This window comes from Dipodomys ordii, unplaced genomic scaffold, assembly GCF_000151885.1.
Source record: "Dipodomys ordii isolate 6190 unplaced genomic scaffold, Dord_2.0 Scaffold56, whole genome shotgun sequence".
NCBI lineage: Eukaryota > Metazoa > Chordata > Mammalia > Rodentia > Heteromyidae > Dipodomys > Dipodomys ordii.
The window spans coordinates 1,574,941-1,584,657 of NW_012267272.1; the positions used below are offsets into that span (position 1 = coordinate 1,574,941).

The window sequence follows — 9,717 nt, forward strand, 5'->3', positions numbered from 1 at the left end:
ATCCAGTATAATCTTAGCAGATGAGCAGAATAGTTCATCTGCTATATGACCATATAAGATGATGCTAAGCCAAATGAACTCCAAGACATGGACACAGAGGTTTCTCTTTGTTGTTGTTGTTCTCAATGTACTACATGATTTCTTTTTGCTTTTGTGTTTTTCCCCCTATGATTCATCCCCTGTTGTCACTGTGTTCAATTTTGGCATACTGAGTATTGTATATATGTTTATCTGAACTAGGGAAGGGAAGGGGAACAACAAAATGGTGAGACCAAGGACAAAGGAGGGACCTATGCAACAGTGATACTCACAAGACATTATGTTGGAAATGATCTGTACAACTTGGGGGGCTTAGGAGGGCAAGAAAGAGGGAGAAAAATGAGGGCAGGGGAAACAAGTTAGACAAGAAATATAATCACTACCTTACCTATGTAACTGTAACCCTTCTGTATATCACCTTAACATCACAGTAGGATGGCAAGTGATGAGCACTTTGCATATTCTTGTTTATATTTTCAGAATTAATAACAAACATACTTTGTAGCCAAGCACCAAAACAAAGGACTTTTATGAAGTGGGGATATGACATTTTTCTTATTTGTAGTGGTTACTACACAATTGTATGCATTTGTTAAAACCCAGAGCTGTACATCAAGATGGAGTTTATTATATAGAACTTCACAAGTAAACACAAATAAAGCATACTAAAAATTGTGAAATCATTATATGGATATGTATAGAGGTATTACTGTATTTTAAAATCATATGACTGGTTTACTTCCTTATCCCTATTGTTCCAAATATTAAGAAAAAAATCACAAAAAATTTATGCATTACAAAATTCAATTAGAATCACATGTTGATAGCTCATGCCTGTAATAATAACTAGCCAGGAGTGTACAACCTGGAGGATCTCAGTTCAAAGTCAGGTGATGCAGAAAAGTCTTGAGATTCTGTTTCCAAAATAATTAACAAAAAGCTAAGTTGGCAGCATTGCTCAAGTGATAGAAGTCCATCTGTAAGCAAGAGAGCTGAGGAGGTTTGAAGCTCTGATTTTAAGCCTAGCTACTGGCAAAAGAAAATAAATGAATAAAAAAATAAAAATTGCAATTAGCATTATTTAAAATAATAAAACAAGTGGAAACGAGGTTTGGGCAAGTAAGATATGGTTCAACGAATTATAAAGACTTTGGCCCAGTCATACAGTCAAATATTAGGAGTCACTAAAAACTCATGCTTCAGAAGAATCATTTCAGTGGGAAAAAGGTCAAAAACAGCACATACAATAAGCTCTTAATTTTTAATAAATGGTAAAAGGCAACAGAAGTTAAGGACAAAGAAGACTGAAGGTCTGGCTAGGAAAACATGGAAAAAAGTATACAGATTGGTTATGGTTTGCACAATGGGCTATATGTTTTATATGGAATAGTCTCCACATTCTATACTGAACAATTCTGCAGCCAGAAAAAATACAGTTTTAATATCTATACATATATAATTAACTATGAGGTGTTAATATAAGTTGGAATAGAATCTAAAAAAGTATTAGTTTACAACTCCAAAATTTTGCTTTAATAAATTGAATAGTTATAGATTGCAAGGAAATTTTACTCCCAAAATGTATTATTCTTAATGTATTCACATTAAGAATTGTTTCTCGTTCAATTCAATGTATGAGATATTACCCATCACAGCTGTTAAAACACTATCACTATATAATGTTTCTTTTGTTCACACAGTGAGATTTTAAAAAGATACAATGAGGCCTTAATGGATATTCCATTATAGTTATTTAGAAAACACAAAAAATTCAATGCTGCAAGTATATTGCTTGTGATGAGGACATTGTACCAATCAACTAATTTCAAAGAGTAGATTACAACCTAAACAAAAGATGTATACAAAGATCCTTAAATATGTAATCCATGAAAAAAATTAAACACTACCAATGTCAGATATGTACACTATAGACCAAAGACAGAGATAGCTCCAAAGACCTGACAACATCAAACTATAGGCTAACACCATAAATCTTTCCCTCAAATGCAAACAGAATCAATCGTTTGAGATACACTGGGGAGAATAACAAAGCAGGAAACAGGGCCACAACACTTTAATGGTACATTGCTTTGAAACAGTTAATGGGATGCTGGGCAGAAAAGTCACACGATATGAATCCTGAAACTTAAATAAGATGAGAATACATTGACTAAGCTAATAGCTACTGAGGATGGAGAGTCACACGCAACTTAAGAAAAAGCTGTAAACTAACAGCAAGGAAATAAAAGTTCTCTATAGAAGTCTCTTACAGACACAGAACCGTGGCAAATAAATAAAGAACAACAGAGAGAATTATGACATTATTTACTGTTAGGGTAAAATCATTTCTTAGGAAAAAAATGAAATGAAACATGTAGTCCTTCCCTGTCTCCTGTTTGTTATTCCTAGAAGAAATGTACACTGATTAGTTTTCAGGTCCTGTTAGATCTGGGATAACATGATTGGGCTTGGAAATGTGACAGAATATGTTTAAGTAGATCATTATGGAAATCTAGAGCATCCCATAATCAAGAGAAACAAAGAAAATAAGGAAATCAAGTTTTAAGAAACCCAACAAAAACATTTTGATGTCTTAACTCAAGTGTTGGTAGCTAGATTAAAAATGAAATACACATGCATTTGACTCCAAAGAGATGTACCTTTAGAGTAAAATATATGGAGAAAACTGGCATTTGCGGCTATGACATACTATGCAGATAGAAACTTACCTTCCCACGCACATTCTTAGGTAACTCTTCATAGGGCAACCTTTTTGACATTACTATGCTCTTTTAGCCCTGACTGCTCTTAAAGAATCCAGGTATAACACAGAGGGCATTGCATTGGGAACCCAATGACATCACAATCACTTAGCTCAGAGGTAATATATTGTTACCCCATGCTTGAAGTGCAAGGCATAGGAAGGCAAGATCCTGTGCTATGCGCAGGATTGTTTAAAAAATTTTTTTAATTGTTTTAAAAAATCAAAATAAAAAACAAAACAAAAAAACCCAAAGGCCCTTGAAAGGTCAGTGCTCAATTTTAAAAGCTCGAAGTAGAAAATAAAGCAGATACCTGTTCAATTGTCCATGAGATGAAACTATGAAGCCAGAGACTACTCAGATTGGGAAAAGGCAACAAATGCTAAACCACTCTAAATAGGAAATGCCCCAAACCATATTTCCTTATTCTAATTCTTACAACATTTTGAAATATATAAGAAGCTTGTATCACAATTCTCTCACACAGGGAGGCAGATCACAGCAAATGAGAATAGGAAAGGAACTTGCTTCATTATCAAAACTACAATATAAAACTAATGAAATTACATGCTCCTATAAAACAAAAAAAACTAAAGTATGAAAAGGGGTTGAGACATAGACTTGTAAGTTAACACTATATTTAGAACCTGCAGGACATGATAGGGAAGAATATCAATGATAGGGAAGAATATCAATGATAGGGAAGAATATCAATGAGCATAAAAGAATAAAGTAGCATGGATCTAATTAGTTGAGTACTAGACTAGAAATTACATAAGATTCACTGAGCTTTTGTCAATGGTTGTGTAATGGTTAATCTAATCAATTTGATTAAACAGTACCAAGGCGATTAGTAAAGCATACCTTGGACTGTGTGCGTGAGGGGATTTCTAGAGAGGATTACCTATGGAGGAAAGATAGCCTGAATGTGGCAGTACCATCCCATAGGCTGGGGACCGAGATGGAAAGAAGGGAAAGCCAGTAAGCACGACCATTCTCCCCCTCTGCTTCCTCGCCACAGTGATCTCCACTGCTCTGCTTCAGTACATTGTCGCCACCGTGATGAACGGTGACACCTCTTAAACCATCAGCCCAAATAAACCCATTCTGCCTTGCAGTATTTTGTCACAGTGAGGGGAAAAGTCTGACTAATGCAAATGACATTAATATGCAAAGAATTACATTAAAGCATTGCTTTCAAAATCATGCCAGAAGATGACCTTCAAAAGGATACTTATCTTGATAAACTTAAAAGATGGTAGCATATTATCAACATTTGTCATACTTTTTCAGTGAGTCCATTGAGGTATAAGTATAAGCTAGGGGTCTGTTAAAGCTAGTGAGTGCTGTTAAACTCGTCTGATGTCCACTAACACCGTACCACTTGACAGAGGTTGAACATGGATAAAAGATGATGGGAGAGAGAGCTCACTGTTCTTTTAATTATTATTATATTTTCATCATCTTTAAGTAGTTGTACCAAAGGGTTGCCATTCAACAAATCAGTTTGTAAGTACAGTGCATCTTGAATGATGTCAGCCCATTCACGATCCTTACCATCCAGCCCCACCCAGCCTCTCCCCGCAGCTGTGCTACTACCATGGAATACATACACATTGACTGCATTCTCCTAACAAACTTCTGTAAGTGTGGAATTCAAACGAAAGCCCTCAGGATTTGATGGCATCACTGTGTAATTATTTACTGATTTTTGAGAGTTTTAAGAACTCTGGTCAACATTTCAGTTTTGTTTTGTTTTTGTAGTCATTACATACTGGGGAAGGTTAACTGAATACATTCTCTGCTGCTTTTAGGCATGTCCACTTACCCCCTGGAAATAAGAAGACAGAAGTAAAATCAATGTTTTGTTTTGTTTTTAAATTAAAAAGTGAGGCCAGCAATGAATGAGGAAATCACTAGAGTAGGCAGGGGTAGTTTTGTTTTAATGATGTTTAATTAATGTTTTAATTTCTAGACATTCTCGGGTAACTTTAGTTTACAGATCATAGCACTCACCAAAGAAGCAAATTAAGTACCAGTTGAAACCTGAAAAATTGTTGTAAGCTTTCTTGAATAATTTTTTTTGGGGGGGGCGAGGAAACGGGATTTTAAACTCTACATTCCCATTTCTGGTCTTCTTGCTTAATTCCACAATTCAGGACTTAATTCTTGACAGCATTAGCAGGAAGGCCATTCAGTAAGGACCTAGGTGTAGCTTTGCTAAGCTACCATAGGACCATTCACTAACCTAGCCCCGCCTCTGAGTCCAGAACTGTCTTGACTATTTCATCAGGAGTTTTTGCCACATCAGACCCACTGCCTCTTCTATCTTTGCCTTTGGTAAAAATGTCTGAATAAACCTCTGCCAGTGCCTATTTTCATTCCGCCTTCTCTTAGACATGTTTACTCATCCTCTATCCCTCTCCTTAACTCAACAATCTGGGGGACAGGCAAAGAGCTTTCCTTCTGTTTACACTTTTGGCTCAGTCGACATCTGTACTTTTCGCAAAGGATGCGTTCAGTCCACAACGGCTAAACAATGAGAGCAAGGGTTTGTACAAAGCATCCATGAAGCAGCTTTGTGGTTTGTTTCAGAAGGACACACCAAGCACAGCGTCATTGTGTGTATGTGCCGCTTAGGCTAGGCATGGTAGAGATACTGCCAGCATGCCATTCAAGATCATGCCATCTGGGGAAAAATCAGCAGGTTTTTAAAAAAAAACAAAAAAACAAAAAGCCCCCAAAAAAACAGAATCTCAAAACTAGAATCTCAAGACTAAGCAGCTTCACTACAAAGGGCTTCATTCATCCATATCCTGATCAACAATGATGTTTTGCTAATTAGTACAATGACTGTTGGAAATGAGATTTTATTAGAGAATATGGTCCATTAACTGCCATGATAAATGTTAGATATGGGTTCTTCTTAGTAAAATGAAAGTTAATGGGCAGATAAAAGGGATAGCTACTATTTTATGAAGATAGTGCTACATCTGTTTCGTTAACAGGTTATAGTACTCCAATAAAGCCTGCGTAGCTTTAGGGATTTTAGGAATGACTTCCCAGAACAGATCTCTAATGTGCCCATTCAGGCTAACACAGAGATTCTCATCCCCAGCCCTACTGAAATACTGGTCCAGAACATTCTTTGTCATGAAGTTCTCCTTTGTACCTACAGCAAGATTAGCAGCATTTCCGGTCTCACACCTGTGTAGCCCAGCAGCACCTCCCTTCACCCTGAGAGATGACAACCAACACTGTCTCCAGATCTTCCCAAATGTCTCTGAAGAGAAATAACTGTTCCTGCTGGGAAGCGCTGGGGTGAGAGGATTACTGGCTATCAGAGGCCAGCAAGCAACATCCTAACCTAGCGATGAGAACCTTCCCTGCAAAGAAAGCACTTGAAAGAACAGGAAAGTAGGACATCACTGATGTCACATAATGGGTTGTGTGAAGCATTTTGTGCTTTCTTGCCAATAAATTTTTGCTGAATAAATGTCTCTATGTATTGAAGAGTTAGGCCGGGAACTGTTTGTATCATAACCTGATTGTAGGGCTGAACTACAAAGACAGTGTATAAAAGCAGCCAGAGTAGCCACATCTCTGAAAAGTAATGACTCATATCGCAGTGAGAGAGGAACTTAGACATTTTAACTCCCTATTTTTGAACTAAGGGAAAAAAAAGTACAAAATAGCTGCATGAGCACAGTCTTTTCTGTGGCTACCTATAAACCCAGAATGAAGGCCTATAACACACATAAGATGTTGAACCACTGAATTGATGTTTGGTTCAGGCAGGACTGATTCAGTTAACATGAAGTGGTACTGGTTGTTTAACATTTGTTCTGCTTGGGCAGTGACTGGTGCCATTCCTGTTGTTAAATATTTTATGCATCATTTCTGAGAACAAGGCCCAATGTGATTCCATTATAACTTACAAGTTTCAAGTTACAAAGTAACAAAAATCTCAACCTGAGATTTCAACATGGTGTTAAAATGCATCACCACCTTCTGTTCACTGTCATACAGTCACTGTTCCTCTCCCCACACCCATCACAATTGCCAGTATCTAAGAAGAATTAAATAAATGCTCAGTCAAAAGTGAAATAAGCAGTTTTATCTTTCCTAATGACCTACCATTAGCTATTACAGGCTTGTGAAATAAACACACATTAAGGCTAAAAGACCATACTGAATTCGATTGAAGAACTGAATTGAAAAAGTTCTATTAGACTTGATATAACATATAAGGAATCCATGTCAGAGAGAACATAAGCTTTAAAAATATAAAGATTAAAAATTCTAAGCTAGACACTGAGGCTCACGACAGTAATCCAACTCAGGAGGCTGAGATTTGAAGATTGTGGTTTAGAGCCAGACTCTGCAGAGATGTCTGAGAGACCCTTAGCTCCAACTAACCCTTAAAAAAGCTGGAAGTGGAGATGTGGCTCAAAAGGTAGACTGCCAACGTTAACCAAAAAAAGCCTTGCAAGAATTGTAAGGCCCTGAGTTCAAGCCCTGATACACACACACACACACACACACACACACACACACACAATTGAAAGAAGAAAGTGTGGCAAAGGAAATGATATTCAATAAAACTATGTGGTCACATGAAGCAGCAAAGGACTTTCATGGATTGGTTGATCAGTCACTATATACTGCCACAGCACTTCACAGCTGGGTTGTCTCACTAAACCACAGCTGCTGGGACATGGCTAAGAGGGAGGAAGCATTTTGAGTTCCCAAAATTAAAGGGCGATTCTATTAAAATGTATTATTTTATTCCATACTGTAAAGAATAAAACATGCATTTACAAACACTTATAAGTAGCCTCATCTTTGCATGGACACTACAAAACTCAGACATGTTCTGACAGAAATGCTAGCTTAACTGTACGAGCTGGGCCCAGGTATTTGGTGCTACTGATCTGACAAGGAAATTGGACAACAAATTGGAGACAATTACCACATAACTTTTGAATTCCTTTTCATTGGATTAACTTGTATTTTGTTCCATTTAAATTTAGGTTTAATGTTCCCATGATGGAGACAATTGGCAAGGCAACATCTGTTGAAATCTATTTCACATCCAGAGTGAATAACCCTGTGAGACCACACAGCTCATCTGACAGGCAGTGAGCACCCAAGCTCCTTGCTGACCAGGGGAATTCTTTAAGGTCATGAAGTAAATTGGTTCTGGGACTCCTACCTCTTGACCGCAGTGTATTTCCCATCACTTAGACTTTTATTTCTTTCATTCTGATTTAAAGTTAAAGGAAGAAAATGTAAAAATGACTAATGAAACACTTGTGGTTATTTTACTAATGTTCCACAATAGTCACTGCGGACTATTCCAAAAGTATTTCTAAAACCCCCTGTGTGCTGTGTCAGTTCAGGTCTCTGTGATGCAAGTGGTAAGACAGAAATAAAGTAAAGAGATCGATACAAGGCAACATCTAGGAAGGATGGGGGGAGCTGGGGGAAGAAGCCAGGTACCTCAAAACAAAACACCAGCCACAGAAGGAGTTCTGAGAAAAACCTTAGGCAAGCTGATGCCTTCCTCACAGGATATCTTTAAAGAGATCTAAAGGGCACATTCTCACAGCTGACGCACAATCCGACTGGCTAATTAACACGAAACAAAATAATAACAATAAGTTTTGAGCAGATATTAAATGTCAACTTCCAGATCAAACAGAAGACTAACCAACCAACTATGGATGTGCTTATATGTTTGTAAAAACTATTCCCTTTAGGATTGCTCCCTTTATGCAGGATAGGGTAGGTGAATCAAATGCACCTCAGGAATATAATTTGATAAGAGATTCTATGCAATAGGAAAAGCAAAACAGGAATCTGGCAATTGGAGTTTTAATTCCATCTTAGCGACCAACTCATGGTCTTGGACAATTCAGTTCAGGATCAGTTTTCTTATTTGTGCAATTCAGAGAATATGCTAAATGCTTCTAAGATGCCTCAAACATTTACCACGTTTCTTTCATTACTCATTTTGAATCCACTCTATAGCTAGGCCAGAGGAAATTCAATAAATGAGTTTGTCCTGCTGCCAAATTGCTAGGATGTGACACGCACACGTTAAACAACATTTGGAAATAACCATGTAGACGTGACACCTGGTTGCCAGGGGCAGACGCTGCGTGGCGGCAGCGATGCTCCCTCTCTGTCTGACTTGGCAACAGCACTGAGTTTGCACCGCTAGAGCCGTGCCTTAGCAAGATATGCCGGGCTCCCTCCTGACCCTAATACCACCTGGAACAATGAAATAGGCAAACATTGTGACTGGGGAGTCCATGTTTCTAAAGCAAATTCAACTTACTACTGCTAACAAAATCATTCTATTTTTGTTTTCTACAGAAGAATGAATAAGGCCGGCCAGTAGTCCAGTATCACCACCCCACTCCCCTCCCCACCATGGCTCTTCACAGAGACAGGCGGAGTGCAAATACACTGCAAGCACATTTAGCTTATACAAGCACCATGGCCTGGGTTAGTGGAGGGAAGCAGGGTGGTTTTCAGGAGTCCAACCTGATCCATGCGGAAGAACTCTGGATGGGAGACTCCCATCAACTCTACACTTTGGGCATTATTTCTTTCCCATATCCTCCTAGCAAGAACACCTCTGCCCAGGAAATGGAATTCTAATGTGTGAAGTTATATATAGGTCTCATTAACAAACTCTTAAATGATCCCATTTCCACACTAAAAGAAACCACTGACCTAAAATATCAAAGGAAATCTAGAAATGTCAGACTCAGAACAATAACATTTAGCCAAAGAAAGTTTTACCTTGAATGTTGAGTTTAAAAAATAAATTTTAAAAAATCTTTAAGATGTGCCTCCACTCTGGTCCAGAATTTGGAGAAATCTTTGAGGGATTGGAAACTACTTA

At 37.8% G+C, this 9,717-nt stretch overlaps 1 protein-coding gene across 2 annotated transcripts in view; it reads right to left on the minus strand.

Annotated features, from left to right (window-relative positions):
- Chchd3 (coiled-coil-helix-coiled-coil-helix domain containing 3) overlaps positions 1-9,717 on the minus strand; it is a 269,961-nt gene that overhangs the window by 97,335 nt on the left and 162,909 nt on the right. The window lies entirely within an intron of this gene.